Source organism: Oncorhynchus nerka, linkage group LG25, assembly GCF_034236695.1.
Source record: "Oncorhynchus nerka isolate Pitt River linkage group LG25, Oner_Uvic_2.0, whole genome shotgun sequence".
Classification (NCBI taxonomy): domain Eukaryota; kingdom Metazoa; phylum Chordata; class Actinopteri; order Salmoniformes; family Salmonidae; genus Oncorhynchus; species Oncorhynchus nerka.
In genome coordinates this window covers 55,364,295-55,382,526 of record NC_088420.1, presented here as the reverse complement: position 1 = coordinate 55,382,526, position 18,232 = coordinate 55,364,295, and the positions used below count along the sequence as shown (strand labels likewise).

Below are 18,232 nucleotides of genomic sequence, written 5' to 3'. Positions count from 1 at the left end.
ATGCAGTAGTAGAGAGAACAGTCTATGACTGGGGTGGCTGGGGTCTTTGACAATTTTTAGGGCCTTCCTCTGACACCGACTGGTGTAGAGGTCCTGGATGGCAGGCAGCTTTGCCTCAGTGATGTACTGGGCCGTACACACTACCCTCTGAAGTGCCTTGCCGTCGGAGGCCGAGCAATTGCCGTACCAGGAAGTGATACAACCGGTCAGGATGCTCTCGATGTTGCAGCTATAGAACCTTTTGAGGATCTCAGGACCCATGACAAATCTTTTTAGTTTCCTGAGGGGGGAATAGGCTTTGTCGTGCCCTCTTCACAACCGTGAAATTGTGTTTGGACAATTCTAGTTGGTTGTTGATGTGGACACCAAGGAATTTGAAGCTCTCAACCTGCTCCACTACAGCCCCGTCGATGGGAATGGGGGTGTGCTCGGTGCTCCATTTCCTGTAGTCCACAATCATCTCCGTAGTCTTGGTTACGTTGAGGGATAGGTTGTTATTCTGGCACCACCCGGCCAGGTCTCTGACCTCCTCCCTATAGACTGGCACATCACTGTCGGTGATCAGGCCTACCACTGTTGTCGTCTGCAAACTTAAGTTTTTATGGCTGCAGGGGCAGTATTGAGTAGCTTGGATGAAAAGGTGCCCATTGTAAACGGCCAGCTCCTCAGTCTCAGTTGCTAATATATGGATATTATTAATAGTATTGGATAGAAAACACTCAAGTTTCCAAGACTGTCAGCATATTGTCTGTGAGTGTAACAGAACTCATATTGCAGGCGAAACCCTGAGGAAAATCAAAACAGGAAGTGGCTTTTATTTTGAAAACTCCATGTTCCATAGCCTCCCTTTGCTGGATTTAAAGGGATATGAACCAGATTCATTTTCCTATCGCTTCCTCAAGGTGTCAAGTCTTCAGACATAGTTTCAGGCTTTTATTTTGAAAAATGAGCCAGAAGGAGAACATCGCATCAAGTGGTCACATGAGTTTTGCTCGCGCAACAGAATTTGGATCGGTATTGCTTTTCCCTCTCCTACTGTGAAAGACATTTGCAGTTGATATATTTATAAATTATATATTTTAAAAACAACTTGAGGATTGATTATAAAAAACGTTTGATATGTTTCTGTGGACATTATGGAAACTATTTGGAATTTTAATTTCCGTTGTCGTGACCGCTCTTTCCTGTGGATAAACTTACACAAACGCTTGGATTTCTTTCGCTGAAAAGCATCATTTCAAAATCTGACATGACAGGTGGATTAACAAAAGGCTAAACTGTGTTTTCCTATATTGCACTTATTGATTTCATGAACATAAATATTTGTAGTAATATTTATTGAATGTAGCACTATGCTATTCAGTGGTTGTTGATGACACTTATAGCCATAACAATTTAATGATGGTGTTGGAGTCGTGCCTGGCCATGCAGTCGTGGGTGAACAGGGAGTACAGGAGGGGACTGAGCATGCACCCCTGGGGTGCTCCAGTGTTGAGGATCAGCGTGGCAGATGTGTTGCTACCTACCCTCACCACCTGGGGGCGGCCCGTTAGGAAGTCCAGGATCCAGTTGCAGAGGGAGATGTTTAGTCCCAGGTTCCTGAGCTTTGAGGGTACTATGGTGTTGAACGCTGAGCTGTAGTCAATGAATAGCATTCTCACATAGGTGTTTCTTTTGTCCAGGTGGGAAAGGGCAGTGTGGGGCGCAATAGAAATTGCATCATCTGTGGATCTGTTTGGGCGATATGCAAATTAGAGTGGGTCTAGGATAATGGTGTTGATGTGAGCTATGGTCAGCACATGCCCGGAGCACACGTCCTGGTAATCCGTCTGGCCCCGCAGCCTTGTCTTTGTATGTTGACCTGTTTAAAGATCTTACTCACGTCGGCTACGGAGAGCGTGATCACACAGTCATCCGGAACAGCTGCTGCTCTTATGCATGCCACAGTGCTGCTTGCCTCGAAGCGAGCATAGAAGTGATTTAGCTCGTCTGGTAGGCTTGTGTCCCTGGGCAGCTCGCGGCTGTGCTTCCCTTTGTAGTCTGTAATAGTTTGCAAGCCCTGCCACATCCGACGTGCGTCAGGGCCGGTGTAGTATGATTAAATCTTAGCCCTGTATTGACGGTTTGTCGCAGGCCATAGCGGGATTTCTTGTGAGCTTCCGGGTTAGAGTCTGGTACCTTGAACGCGGCAGCCCTACCCTTTAGCTCAGTGCGAATGTTGCCTGTAATCCATGGCTTCTGGTTGGGGTATGTACATACAGTCACAGTGGGGACGACGTCCTCGGTGCACTTATTGATAAAGTCAGTGACTGATGTGGTGTATTCCTCAATGTCATCGGAGGAATCACAGAACATGTTCCAGTCTGTGATAGCAAAACAGTCCTGTAGTTTAGCATCTGCTTCATCTGACCACTTTTTTATAGACCGAGTCACTGGTGCTTCCTGCTGTAATTTTAGCTTGTAAGCAGGAATCAGGAGTATAGAGTTGTGGTCGGATTAACCAAATGGAGGGCGAGAGAGAGCTTTGTACGCGTCTCTGTGTGTGGAGTACAGGTGATCTAGAATTTTATCCCTCTGGTAACACATTTAACATGTTGATAGAGATTTTGTAGAATGTGAAGTGGGTTCTGTGATTGTTTCCTCCTACACGCCCAGTAGCACACTCAAACAAGACATAAACTCGCTGAACAAAGATCCTTACAACAACATAGATTACTTTTTACGAAAGTGGGGTTACGCATTTGTGAGCGCTATTACAGTTCATTCAATATTTTGTTCAACCTATAACAACGTGGCTATAGAAGGCCTGGCGTTTTCCACAGAGCACTGTAATGAATTTGGTGCGAAAGCAGAGGTGACAGGTGGTATGTTTGGGGCCAGTCTTGGTATGGAAAAGGTTAAGTGTAACAAAGAAGGTTTGTCTGAGTCCCAAAGAGAAACATTGACAAAAATTACCAAAGAATCTCAGAAACTTCAGGTTGGGGGTGATACTTTGGGTGGTGAGAAGGTTTGGGAACCCCCATTGAAAATGAATCCCTACCCATGACAGATTAAAATAACTCCAATAACCACAGTTCATGGATTCTCTGAAGACGCTGTGACCCTGATAAAGCGCTGAGCTGAAAATGTTCAGTTATCTGTGGCGTCCTTGATGGAGAAGGTGCCTGATATGACCAGACATTGTTAATTAACAATGTATATCTAACCAATTGCTATTGACTTGGTATACAGTGGGGAGAACAAGTATTTGATAACCTGTAAAATCGGCAGTGTTTCCCACTTACAAAGCATGTAGAGGTCTGTAATTTTTATCATAGGTACACTTCAACTGTGAGAGACGGAATCTAAAACAAAAATCCAGAAAATCACATTGTATGATTTTTAAGTAATTAATTTGCATTTTATTGCATACGTATTTGATCACCTACCAACCAGTAAGAATTCCGGCTCTCACAGACCTGTTAGTTTTTATTTAAGAAGCCCTCCTGTTCTCCACTCATTACCTATATTAACGAGTTCATGTTCCCATGGGATATCGGTTACGGCTAAGGAGTACTGTCTGCATTGATAGCGGTGCTTGCTGTGGATGTTGTGAGGAAACCTGCAAGGAACTGCCATACTTCGCTGAAGGAATATCTACAAGTAGTGAGTAATCACAACGTGAGGTGCTTCTGGACTTTGTGTGTCGTCTGTTTTTTTAAGCTCCAACGGGTTAATAAGCTGTAAATAATTTGGACATGGGTTGTGCACGACTCATTGGGGTTTATTCTTTTCATATCTTTTTGATGTTGTGCTATGAAAATGTAATAATACACATATTGAACCTTATGTATGTTGCCTTGGTGGAGTCATTTACTGTTTCAATTTAATTCATGGGATAGCCTGTCCTGATAAAATAACAGAAACTCAATCATTTCATCTGAAGTTAATACCAGAGGTCGAACGAATATGATATTTCAACGCCGATACCGATTATTGGAGGACAAAACAACGCCGATACCGATTAAAGATATATATATATATATATATATATGTATATATATATATATATATGTATATATACAGTGGGGCGAAAAAGTTTTTAGTCAGCCACCAATTGTGCAAGTTCTCCCACTTAAGTAATTTTCATCATAGGTACACTTCAACTATGACAGACAAAATGAGAGAAAAAAATCCAGAAAATCACATAGTAGGATTTTTTAGATCTCCTCTAGAGCAGTGATGTTTTGGGGCTGTTGCTGGGCAACACGGACTTTCAACTCCCTCCAAAGATTTTCTATGGGGATGAGATCTGGAGACTGGCTAGGCCACTCCAGGACCTTGAAATGCTTCTTACGAAGCCACTCCTTCATGCCCGGGCGGTGTGTTTGGGATCATTGTCATGCTGAAAGACCCAGCCACGTTTCATCTTCAATGCCCTTGCTGATGGAAGGAGGTTTTCCCTCAAAATCTCACGATACATGGCCCATTCATTCTTTCCTTTACACGGATCAGTCGTCCTGGTCCCTTTGCAGAAAAACAGCCCCAAAGCATGATGTTTCCACCCCCAGGCTTCACAGTAGGTATGGTGTTCTTTGCATGCAATTCAGCATTATTTGTCCTCCAATTACGACGAGTTGAGTTTTTACCAAAAAAGTTCTATTTTGGTTTCATCTGACCATATGACATTATCCCAATCTTCTTCTGGATCATCCCAAATGCTCTCTAGCAAACTTCAGACAGGCCTGGACATGTACTGGCTTAAGCAGGGGGACACGTCTGGCACTGCAGGATTTGAGTCCCTGGCGGCGTAGTGTGTTACTGATGATAGGCTTTGTTACTTTGGTCCCAGCTCTCTGCAGGTCATTCACTAGGTCCCACCGTGTGGTTCTAGGATTTTTGCTCACCGTTCGTGATGATTTTGACCCCACGGGGTGAGATCTTGCGTGGAGCACCAGATCGAGGGAGATTATCAGTGGTCTTGTATGTCTTCCATTTCCAAATAATTGCTCCCACAGGTGTCTTTTATACTGATAACAAGGTCAAACAGGTGCCATTAATACAGGTAACGAGTGGAGGACAGAGGAGCCTCTTAAAGAAGTTACAGGTCTGTGAGAGCCAGAAATCTTTCTTGTTTGTAGGTGACCAAATACTTATGTTCCACCATAATTTGCAAATAAATTCATTAAAAATCCTACAAAGTGATTTTCTGAATTTTATTTCCTAATTTTGTCTGTCATAGTTGAAGTGTAGCTTAGCTATAATAAACACACAGAAATACGAGCCGAGCCTTAGGTCAAATCACCTCAAAAACAAAAAGTTTATTCCGTTCCGTGTTTTATCTAACGGGTGGCATCCATGAGTCTAAGTATTGCACAACCTTCAATATTATGTCATAATTATGTAAAATTCTGGCAAATTAGTTCGCAAATAGCCAGGTGGCATAACATTATACCCTGACTTTGCGTGCAATGAACGCAAGAGGTGACACAATTTCACCTGGTTAATATTGCCTGCTAACCTGGATTTATTTTAGCTAAATATGCACTTGTGTATTGATTTTAAGAAAGGCATTGAAGTTTATGGTTAAGTACACATTGGAGCAACGACAGTCGTTGATTGATTGTTTTTATAAGATAAGTTTAATGCTAGTGTAGAGGACTGCTAATTCCTATGTAGGTGACATTACATTACTGCTAATTCCTATGTAGGTGACATTACACTACTATAGCTGAGACACATAGTAAAACAGGTTGGGCCCCATACAGGATATCTCTCACACACACACACTCACTGTAATCATCCAGAACACTGTCACAACAGGATACTCCTAGCCACAGGTGCTAGCCGGCAGTTCGGCCACAACTCCCCTGAAGATAGGGACGCATACGCTCTTACATACTGACCCCAGAAGACAGGGACGACGCACATACAGTACACACATAGCTGCCGAGGACACCCAGATAAGACACCCACAGATTGGCAGAAAGCCCAGATTTAGAGACAAACTAGCACACACACATAATCTCCCTCCCAGCCGAACATTGTGTGACTGAAGATAGCGCACACACCAGATCTCCTTTTCAGCTGAACATGGTGTGACGACCAAGAACAGGCATGGCAGGATTCTACGATGCCGGATGACTACACCCCAGCCTGATCCAATCCGAAGATCCGATCTCCTAGAAATCAACCTACTTTCTGTTGTGTATATGAAGCTTGTACTTACTGTTAGCAAGGGGCCTTTTTGCTAGTCTCTGATGAGCTAACAGAGGGGCCCGTATATACGCCGTACCAGATATCTTCACTCTGAATAAACCTGTCGCTTGTCGTACAATCTACCACCTTGTCTGCATCGATCCTTGACCGACTCACCCTTTATCATATCCCATTATCAACACTAGCTAGCAACTTACCTTGGCTTACTGCATTCGCGTAACAGGCAGGCTCCTCGTGGAGTGCAATGTAATCAGGTGGTTAGAGTGCAAAATTGGATCCTCCCAGCTGACAAGGTAAAAATCTGTTGTTCTAGAACGTTCCTAGGCCGTCATTGAAAGTAAGAACGTGTTCTTAACTGACTTGCCTAGTTAAATAAAGGTGTAAAGAAAAAAAATAATAATAATTTAAATCGGCAAAATCGGCACCGAAATGTACCGATTTCCGATTGTTATGAAAACTTGAAATCGACCCTAATTAATCGGCCATTCCGATTAATCGGTCGACATCTAGTTAATACCCTATTGTCATCACCCTAGACAGTTTACAATAGGGATTCTTATTGGAGATGTCCTTCTCACCTAACATCCCATGCTGTTGAGATACTACATGAGTTAATAATGTGAGAGTCATATACAAGCCTGGTGAGAGGGGAACATACAGTATAGCCCAGTGGTTCCCAACCAGGGGTACTAGGACCCCTGGGGGTTCTTGGTCTAACCACAGGGGGTACTTGAGACCATAGGCTTACTGGTAAAATGCACATGGGGGGGTACTTCAGGGGTACTCCGGGCATGGCTAAATTCAGTTGGTAGTACAGTAACCAAAAAAGTTAGGAACCACTGGTATACCCTATGCGCACGGTTGACTTACTCTCTGCCTGCCCCGATCCTCACTCTACCTCGCCTGCTCCCCTTTTGCTCCCCTGTTGCGTGTCGAATAGTTCAGCATACTCATTGATAGCCCTTAGAAATCTAAATCTAACACTCCCAGCCCTAAACCCCCCTTCCACATCTCCCGTGCTGCATGCTGCTCCCTCTTCATCCTCCCGCTCAAATCACCTTCCACCCTCCTCACTATCCCTTCCACCCCCAAATCTCTCCCTGTCTTAACCAAATTCTGCCTGGCTTCCCACATCCCCCTTTTAAAGATACTCATGAGAAGCCAGAGCAGAAACCTGTCCCTATCAGTTCATCTCGCTCTCCCTACACCTCTCTCTAACCTCGCCCACATCAAAACAAAATCCCCTCTTTCCTAACAGCACCCGTGTCCTAGCCCATACAAAGGCACAGTCCCAAAGGGCATGGCGCACAGTCTCCTCCCTGCAACAAGCAGATCTTGGACAGGTGGGGGATCGCGCCAAACTATGCCGATACGCACCGGCAAGCACTTGTGGAGGCTCAACCAATTCAGGTCCTTGAGCCTGTTGTCCAGGCCCCGCGCCTGCACTCCCTCCCAGACCACCGCCGAGATGCCCGCCACAGGCGTCGGACTCCCTCCCTGTCTGACCTCCTCGTACAGGTGCCTGTGATCTAAACCTACTCGGGCAACTTCAACCTCGGGGTGTGCACGCAGCCACTTGGCCGCATGGCCAAAGTGCCATGGCAGTTGTTCCGCCCGAGGCCCCTCCTCCCCCTCCACAGGTCCTGCCACAGGCACCCCTCCCACAGGTCCTGCCACAGGCACCCCCTCCCCCACCATTCCCTCCACTATTGTTCCCTCTCGTTCTTCCACTCCCTTGGCTTCCTTCTTTCACATCTTCTCTTCCTGCTGTCACTCTCTTCCCGCCCGCCCGCCGGTCTCCTCCTCTTTCTTTTTGACCTTACCCTCTGGACTCGCTCTCTTTTCCTGAAAAGGCCTTCCTTCCCCTCCTCTTCTTCCCCCATCCCTGCTCCCCCGCCAACTGCAGACGCGTATGACCGCTGACGAGCCGGGCAATCACGCCACAGGTGCGGAGTAGAACCACACCCATGGCAAGCCTTCGGCCTGTCACAGTCCTTGGCCTCGTGCTCCCCAGATCCACAAAATCTGCACTTTCTAGTGCTGCACGAGGCCAGGATGTGTCCATAGGCCATACAGCGCCTGCAAAACGGGGGCTTACGTGCATAGTACAATGTCCCCTGTCAGCCCCCAGGGAGAACATAGCCGGGGGATGAAGGTACCCTCCCACTCCCCTAGGATCTTCCCTGAGGAGGGCCTGAAACCCTCTCCTCCCAGTCCAAAATCCCAAAGAGTCTTTGAGGAGACATTATCCATATATCTCCCCAGAAAGGCCCTTACCTCTTCATCCTTGACGTAGGGGTTATACATATTCACCGTCACAACTGTTGGTAAAAGGATATTAGAAGGGTGAGCCGGTTAAGGATCGATTCAGACCAGGTGTTAAAATTGTACGACAAGCGACAGTTTATTTCTGAGGGAGAATATCTGGTACACGTAAATACGGCTCTTCCGTTAGTTCGTGTTGGAACAGCAGGCAGAGAGCGTAAACAGTCAGCACAGCCCTTATATACGTCACAGAAAGTAGGTTGACCCTAGGAAGATCGGATCTCCGGATTGGTTCAGCTGGTTGTAGTCTGTAGTCTTCCGCCATTGGCTCAGTTGTCTGTCCGTCACTCTAGAATCCCGCCGTCACACAATGTTCAGCTAAAGGGGAATCTGGTGTGTGTGCGAGAGTTATCCTGTAGGGGGCCCCACATCCTTTACTGTGAGTATATGTTGCTATGTGTTGTCTCAGTTATAACAATGCAATAGCAGTATGCTGGTCACTTACATAAGAAATAGCACTTCCTAACACAACCCGGAAATTATTCCTAGCCAAGCTCTTCACCATGTAATGGCACATTGGCCTCGTATCTCCCACCACTCTCACTTTCTTCAGGATCTCATCGTGCTTGCCTTCTGTGAAGAAAACCACATCAAATGAACCGTCCAAAGAGTTTCCTTGAAGGCAAAACACTTCCTTCACCGACAGTTTCAGCAATCCAATCAGGATGGTTCTTCAAAAAGCCTCTCGCCCAAATGGATCCACATCCTTTTCATTGCAAGAGAAACGCAGGGTATTTGCTAACCCTATCCCAGCGACTCACCCACTTGATGAAAAACATGCCATCTCCGCAAGGAGATAGACGCTCTCCTCCAGACAAACAAAAAAAGGAGGGAAAAACCACAAAAAACTTGATAGATTTGATTTAGATAAATCAAACCTTTTACCACCCTTCTACTTCGACGTTTTGACTCAGCGGGCTTTGGGGCACCTCCTCCAGACAAACAAAAAAAGGAGGGAAAAACCACAAAAAACTTGATAGATTTGATTTAGATAAATCACAAACCTTTTACTGCCCTTTTACTTCGACCTTTTGACTCAGCGGGCTTTGGGGCACCTCAGTACCAAGCTTGATCCGAGCCAAAAGGCTGAGAAGCGATAACCCACAAATGGAACCCTGCAACCGCCGGGCCCCCGGGGGTCTCGACATACCTCAGCGGGTTGGCAAAAGCCGTCTCCTCACTCCCTCCCTCCCCACCCAACGTTTCCCCGGCGACAGCCAGGTGTTTTTTGGAAAAAGTCGCTAATGCGTCTATAAGTCACTAGCTCTTCACGCCTAGTGCCACTATTTGTTCAAAGCCCTCTGCAAATACGCCAGCCAGTCGTCCGTCATCGGGCTTGAACTCAATTGCCCGAGCAACGACTTACTTCTAGTGGAGCCCGCCCGCCCGCCGGTCAGCCAGCCGTCAAAGGCCTGAGCAAAAAGTCTCGGGGTCATCTCTGTATATTTCTCTTGAAACAAGATACCTAGCTCTGCAAGAAGCAAAGCCCCTCCAAAAATACGGTGAACTCGTAAGTGTTCCTCTCCACGGAAGTCTTTATTAAAAGGCGAAAGGCTTGTGCGTAATGAAGAGAAACCAGAGTCGTATGGAAGTCAGAGGTCGGGGCCCGAGACACACTCTGTGCACTTTAGGCGGGGTCCCGCGGGTGCTCCCGGAACCCACTCTTCCAAGTTTTCGGGCGCTGTGGATAAAAAGGTCACACACACACACACTATCCTGACCCAATTTTTTTTTTTTAAAGTAAAATGGCGGGAAACGGGGGACCCCATTGAAGGGAGCTTCACCTTTCTTTCAGTTTGAATGTTTTTTTCCCTTCTCTTCTTCTGCTAGCTTTGTGAATTTGTATTTTTCCTTGACGGGAGAAAAGTGTTGCACCGTTCCCGGAGGTACTGCAATACCGGGTCGATGCGTGGAGCGGACGGAGCGAGCCCCATTTCCGACTCCCTGTTCGAAAAATCCAATTAAAATGACGTATCAGATATTAAACTGATAAGAACAGATTTTTTATTTTAAAAAATAAATAATTTATTACGTTCCATACCATTCATTCTTTACAAAAACAGAATTGTCATTCAAACTCAAACAATGGTATATTTTTTAACATACACAAACCCAAAACAAAAACCTCAGGGGAGCATCTTCCCTCCCCGTCATCCTACAAACTACCTTTCCAAACTACCCTTCCACCTCTCCCGTGCCGCATGCTGCCCCCACTTCCTCTCCTCCCTCTTCACCCTCCCTCTTAAATCTCCTTCCACCCCCCAATCTCTCCCTGTCTTGACCAAATTCTGCCTGGCTTCCCACAGTCTCCGTTTAAAGAGACTCATGTGAAGCCAGAGCAGAAACCTGTCCCTATCCGTTCTCCCTACACCTCTTTCTAACCTCGCCCATGCCAAAACAAAATCAGCCCTTACCAATCCTAACAACACCCGTGCCCTAGCCCATACTACTCCGGCAAAGGCACAGTCCCAAAAGGCATGGCGCACAGTCTCCTCCCTGCCACAAGCGGATCTTGGACAGGTGGGGGATCGCGCCAAACTATGCCGGTGCATGATGGAACATACCGGCAAGCACTTGTGGAGGCTCAACCAATTCAGGTCCTTGAGCCTGTTGTCCAGGCCCCGCGCCTGCACTCCCTCACCAGACCACCGCCGAGATGCCCGCTACAGGCGCCGGACTCCCTGCCTGTCTGACCTCCTCATACAGGTGCCTGTGATCTCAACCTACTCGGGCAACTTCAACCTCGGGGTGCGCACGCAGCCAGTTGGCCGCATGGCCAAAGTGCCACGGCAGCTGTTCCGCCCGAGGACCCGTGTTAGACCACACCATTACGCTTCTCGCCTGATACGAGAATAACACCCGCAGGAGGTAACCGGACGGGTGTATCACTGAGACGTGACACAACCTAACTAGATTCTGATACAAAAGAAAACTTTTCCCAAAGGGGCTATAAAAAGGCACAACATTAAAAAGAAATGGATGTATATGTATTACCACCAAGTTCTCCACTCAATCCCACTATGTACTAAATTGGCTACCAGCCACCTAGGAACTTACAACCCTCATTTAACAATTGCGGAGAACAACAGCTCTAAGCTATAAGTAAAATGTTTGTCCACATAAGCCAACCTTTTCCAGCAGGAAAAAGTTGTGATACCCTCTCTTCACATCTCCAAAGAGATGTGACACTCTCTAAAGGGTATTCTCCACCTCATCCTCAAACTCTGGCAGGTCATTAGCAAGCAGAGGATACATCTGGGAAGGGGAAGAAGGGTCAATAGCTCTGGAGATAACTCTAGCAGTAAGGGACCGGATACATGGAATGCAACCGCAGCCGCACAACACTAAAATGGCTGCAAAAACTAAAAGATGGGTCTCATGCTCCATACCGTTATCTCGCACCTGGCTCCTGTTATCTAACAAAAGACCGCTTGTTCTCGCAACCCCACGCTCTGAATGTGCCCCCCTCCCAACTCATTTGAACAGTTCGTCTTCATGCTACTCTGTATTTTTCCATCATGAGAAAGTCCCATGGGCCTGATACTTTTAACAATGTTTCAAATCAGCTAGGTAGCATAACACATACATACATCCACACAAGGCAACAGCAGATAATATATATGGTAATGGCTATAATGTAAAATAACCCCAAAGGTGTGAAATTTAAGTCCCCCTTTTGACACTCATTATCCTTTATTTCAGCAGTCATAGCATTTCATGAAAATAATAAAAAGTTTATTATTAATAACAAGTGATATATGTCTATTGTTATATGCGTTTCCCCCTTTTGACACCCACAAGGGTGTCACTTATCAAAAACAGGATAAAACTTTATTGTTATTGACATGTAAGATGTAGGATAAAACTTTGGTCATGGAAAACAGAGGAAAGAATTATTAGAAACCATCTGGTCCTCTCAGCTACTTCTATCCTGTATCAGGTGGGCTCCTTGCCACCCAGGGACATGCCTGAAGCCTTCACCATATCTGTAACATATTTCTTAGAACACGGTATGATGCAAGCAGCACATCACATCAATAACAAATAATACAAGAATTAGGGTCAGAAATCCAGTAACCATCATATCAGTGTACTTACCAAACCAGGCCAAGAGAACAGACTCCTCCACCCCCCCGTGGACCTCATCTTATCAGATAGTGCATCAAGCCCGCCCTAGATATCATCTGGACTGGTATTATTAGGAATATATTGTTTACCGAACATCTTGCAAACGTCCCCCTGACTGGCAAGAAGCATATCCAAGGCAAGTCTATTCTGTCTGGAAACCCCAAATGTGGCCTCAAGCTGTTCAGACATACCAGTGAGTGCATCACGGGAGTAATTCACAAACCGCTGTTGATTATAGTAGATATAATTAATCCATGCAGTCTGTCTAGCATCCACCATGGCTGGACCCATAGTAGGTAGTAAGTGCCAGAGTCCATCATTCCTACCCAAGGCCTGAAACTCATGAGGAACCCCCACTGGCACACCCAACAGGTTAGTGTTTATGTCAACTACATTCTCTGAGCGCTACGTCTATGTCTCCCATGGGATGGAATGTTTTCAGGTCCCTTGGATACAGAACCCAACAGCTGTTCAGCAGTAACATCAACAATGGTCAGTGGAATTATCAAACTGGTCAGAGCACACGTACCTTGCCATTCTCCTCTAAGAATGGGTCTCAGCACTCTTGGCTCCACTCATCCACCTCACATCAGCCTGTAACTGGCCAAGTGGAATTAATGGTTATGTTACTACTGCAATCAGCTTCAGGCAATCCCCCATAATCAATGCCATTACCTGTACCCGTGATGCACTCTTAATTGCCCCCATATGCCTCAACACCCCAAGAGGCCCGATGAGGAGGTACTGCAGGAAACACACGGCTCAAAGAGGAACAGAGGGTTGAATTGGGCTTAACCTGGTAAAAACTTCTCAGAATACACAACCACCCCTCTCCTTCTCCCACAGCAAATGGGTGTGTAGCTAGAACAGGTCTAGCATGACTACAAATAATGCAGTCCTTTCCTCTCAGGGTTTTAGCTGTGTACCTCATATAAGACAGCCACAAATTGTCCCTACTATCAAAACCAGTCTCAGTTCCTAATTGATCAATAGCCGAATAGTCTCTAACATTAATTACCTGAATGGTATTTTTAACACAGTGGTGGTAGAGGAGTGTGTCCGGTTACCTCTGGTCTTGGCAGTACCTTAATAGAAAACACACCCATCATGTCTGTCCTCGTCCTTTGTAGTCCGAGGGTGTGAGTGCCTGCATCAGAGAGCTTAATAGTTTTGATGGTTAGTAGGATTTCATCACCTTTACAAAGTTCAACATTGCTCCCAGGTTTCCCCATATCATGGAAAACCTATCCACCCTTGTGGGATCCCCCTTGCTATAAGGATACCCTCTTCTCCAATCCTAGAACTGTCCGAAGTCGGTTATCATGTAATCTCTACTCTAACTTCTTGTCTACCCCGATCTAGGGATCTCTTATGCTCATTTTGGAACAAAATACACATCACTTAGCCAGAGCCAGACACATCCTCAATTCTATGAACAAAAACAGGGGTGATAGGACAGGTAGGGTTACTTCATTCGAGAGTTGGCCCCCGGAATTCTGTTAATTCCAGTTCTTCTCTCGAACACTGTTTTAATTATCCGACAGTGAAAAAATGTGTCTTACCCTTCCGCCGTGCGATATGAATCTGGGTAGCTCTTTCAGCTAGCTGTCACCAGGGGTCATCTATGGTCCCCAAGCCTCTGGGACTGGATTGAGTGACTTCACCTGTAGTTCACCTGTAATGCCTAAAATCCTGGACATACAGGCTTGGTTAACAAACAATTTCTCATATGTTTTATCTGATTATATCTTTAACTTCTATGCCCAATTGTTAGCTTACATATTTTTTTTTATTTATTATTAGTTTCTTATCCAATCGGCCCCATCCTATCCTAGACCACATTTACCCATCCCCCTTTTGATACCTGGCTCTGCCCAGGTAACAACCTTACCTACTCTAAATCATGACTTAGGTAAGATTAGTATATTATCCTTATGTCTGACATCATCATGAAGGAGCGCCCCCATCATTTTCCACATGTCCAACTCTCTCCCCTGTCTCCACTCAGCAACTGTTATCTTTGCCTGTCCTGCCCCCCCCCCCTTTCCAAAACCTCTCCTCTGCTCTCTCCAACTTTCAAGGTCTCTGCAGTGCGGGCGGAGGGCCCCTCCGTCTGCCTTTTCCCCTATCTGTAAAATACCATGTCTCTGGGAACGTGAAAATCCCCTTAACCCAAACGTTTACTACAAAAACAAAACCTAATAATTATGATAATCCCCTCAAACTCAAATAATTTGTCTCGGTGTTTCATGTTTTATTCGTGTTTCTCCAAATTGTCTCCCCAAAAATACTTCTTAGATACCCAGCCATTATACACACAAACAACTGTGATAAACGTGCACTGTCCCTTTAACATAAAAACCTCAGCCTGCGGGCCTTTCATTGTTCCCCATAATGAAAACAGATTCTAATGTTAGTCTACCTTAATCTCCTGTTTAATTTCAGTGGTTTTATCTGAACAATCAAACCAAAATCAATAACCGGGAAGAACTTGTGTAAACTAATTAAAAGAACAAAATAAATCTACCTTATTTCTCAGCACTTGGTTAGAACACCACTCCCGTCTTACATCGACCACGCCCGTCGCGCCTTACCTAGTGTATATCTTATCTATTACTCAGTGGCTCAATTAATGTTTATCGTAAGTATGTTCAGATGTTGATTATGTAATTCTACAATATTAGTATAGTTCAAACCTCATAATATAACTCTACACACAGAATTTTACGTTAATAGAGTTGAACACCTTTTCCAACAGTCATGCACACCCCCCAATATTCTATGATATAACTCTCATCAGCAAGCCTGCGACTTTTTCAACATTCTCACCGGTACCAGCTCCACAAATCTTCCACATACAAATCTTCATTCTCCCCAGCAAGCAGACCAGTAGGAGATGCAATAGCCCCACCTTCTGTCCATTCTCTGTACAGCTTCTCACCCCGTCTCCTCCACTCCTTGCCCTCTCTGCCTTTATTTAATCCTAGAGTGGACTTCAGCGCTCTCAACACCTTTTCCATTTCCAACGACATTCCATGTACACTACAATACTGCCAACAACCCATGCCTTTACTGAAACCCAAGTGATACCCTTTCCCTACGGCTAAATCGGCCCCCAATTAGTTGGTGATCACTCGTTACCCACCACTCATACATGTAGTCCCAGACTATCCATTCAAGCTTTGGTGGCCACGCGTTACCCATCATTCATACATGTAGTAAGTGTTCTCTGTTATCACCTACCAGCCAGGCATACTAGTACATCCCATACACAATGCACCATTAAGTATGGTAGAGCAATAATAAAATTGCAGTTGCCAATGGAGATATTACTTTCTCAACTATTTTCCAATCTCACACATCATTGTAGTTTAAATTTAGTAACTTACATCAAACAGGTATCTCACAAAACTAAATTTGGATAACTCCAATGTGCAGAACTTTAGTTTTTCACAACAGGTGTCTGCTTACCCTTTTTATTTGACCGGTCAAGATTTGTGAGACACACCGTCCGACGACAGTACTGGCCAATCGGCTGGCACACCAATGTCCAGCGATGTCCTTTTACCAGACCACGTCGGGGTCACCATTTGTCATGTATTGTATATTTTAGTAAATATATATGTATATTTTGACCAATTGAAATATATATTCAGACTATCTGAGTATACTTAGCCCGTCACTGGTAAATACCCGTGATGAATTCCTGGAGCCACGTACTCTGCCTTATCTCAGAGCTGCTCCCTCGTATATTCAGTTTGAGAAAAAACGCATGGGTTTGTATAGAGATCAATTCGACTATTTAGTCTTGATATTGAATATTGTGCTCAGATCTTATTTCAATTATACATCAGTCATTTTGTTCCTGATTATACATTTAACACAGAAGTCATAGGTACATACAACATAGAAGTTTCGGATTTATCAAATAACCCTTATTGAATTCTCTCTCTCTATCTAACCACCAACAATCTTAATGGAAACAATTACAAGCACATTGCATTTTAATATAAACAGTTACAAATAGACAAAACAAGACAAAACAACACGTTATATCTCTGACCCCTGAAAGCCGATCCTTATCAGCGAATCTCTTATCAGACTGGCCTAGACCGGGCCGCAGGACAAAATTACAATTTGTCCCCCTCGGCGCCAGGTTTAATGAATAGTAGTTAACTATCCCCTACTGATCTCTATTCCTGATCCCTATCGAGACTATCCTAGGCCTTAAAGTGATCTCTCATCATTGAAAGCTATCAGACTGTGCTGACCCCCTACTGATATCTCATCAATGATTTAGATCACCCGGTCGTCACCGGTTTGTCACCACATATATTCACTTCACTGTACTTTCAACTTGTCAGCAAATTATAAATTTACACAAGAATTCATACTCACTCGGTAATACTAATCAAAATTTAGACAAGACTATACGAAAATATGCAAAGTTTGATTTAACAGGTTTTGCTTACCTTGTTTGTGGTGCGCCTTGTGATCAGTTTACAGAGTTGAGCAGAATTGTTGTCCTCCCCCGAATTCCTTCACCTCTGTCCTCTGTGAATCGTCCTTTCACCCCCTCGCCCTCTCACACCCAAATCAACTCACTTTGATGGATCGTTATTAAACCATCCTCCTGCTACCATTTCTGTTGATAATGGGATATGATAAAGGGTGAGTCGGTCAAGGATCGATGCAGACAAGGTGGTAGATTGTACGACAAGCGACAGGTTTATTTCAAAGTGGAGATATCTGGTACAGCGTATATACGGGCCCCTCTGTTAGCTCATCAGAGACTAGCAAAAAAAGACCCTAGCTAACAATGGGTACAAGCTTCATATACAGAACAGAAAGTAGGTTGATATCTAGGAGATCGGATCTTCGGATTGGATCAGGCTGGGGTGTAGTCATCCGGCATTGGCTCTGTTGTCTGTCCGTCATCGTAGAATCCTGCCATGCCTGTTCTTGGTCGTCACACCCTTTTCAGCTGAAAAGGAGATCTGGTGTGTGCGCTATCTTCAGTCACACAATGTTCGGCTGGGAGGGAGATTATGTGTGTGTGTTAGTTTGTCTCTAAGTCTAGGCTTTCTGCCAATCTGTGGGTGTCTTATCTGGGTGTCCTCGGCAGCTATGTGTGTACTGTATGTGCGTCGTCCCGGTCTTCTGGGGTCAGTGTGTAAGAGCTTATGCGTCCCTATCTTCAGGGGAGTTGTGGCCGAACTGCCGGCTAGCACCTGTGGCTAGGAGTATCCTGTTGTGACAGTGTTCTGGATGATTACAGTGAGTGTGTGTGTGTGAGAGATATCCTGTATGGGGCCCAACCTGTTTTACTATGTGTCTCAGCTATAGTAGTGTAATGTCACCTACACCTTCAAGACTTCGAGGACCACTGGTCCAAGTATACCCCAAAACTTTAGGTAAAACTCAGCCGGCAGCTGATATTCCCAGGCGGTCTCCCATCCAAGTACTAACCAGGCCCGACCCTGATTAGCTTCCAGGATCAGACGTACTCAGGCCGGTGTGGTCGTAAGCGAGAAATTTTCTCTTGGTGCACTTGTTAGTGTTTAAATACTGGAGAGTTGAG

General features: G+C 45.2%; 1 long non-coding RNA gene, 1 other non-coding gene and 1 pseudogene across 2 annotated transcripts; all 3 read right to left on the bottom strand.

Moving 5' to 3' along the window:
• Positions 1–9,990: 9,990 nt before the first annotated feature.
• Positions 9,991–10,107, bottom strand: LOC115118854 (U5 spliceosomal RNA). Its single transcript, XR_003861914.1, has one exon. It is a non-coding gene; the product is annotated as a U5 spliceosomal RNA (small nuclear RNA).
• Positions 10,108–10,387: 280 nt separating this feature from the next.
• On the bottom strand, positions 10,388–10,552 carry LOC115118855 (U2 spliceosomal RNA; annotated as a pseudogene).
• LOC135564555 (uncharacterized) lies at positions 10,505–18,010 on the bottom strand. The gene is made up of 2 exons (XR_010461140.1): positions 17,124–18,010; positions 10,505–14,326 (listed from the first exon to the last, which is right to left on the bottom strand). It is a non-coding gene; the product is annotated as an uncharacterized LOC135564555 (long non-coding RNA).
• Positions 18,011–18,232: the final 222 nt, after the last annotated feature.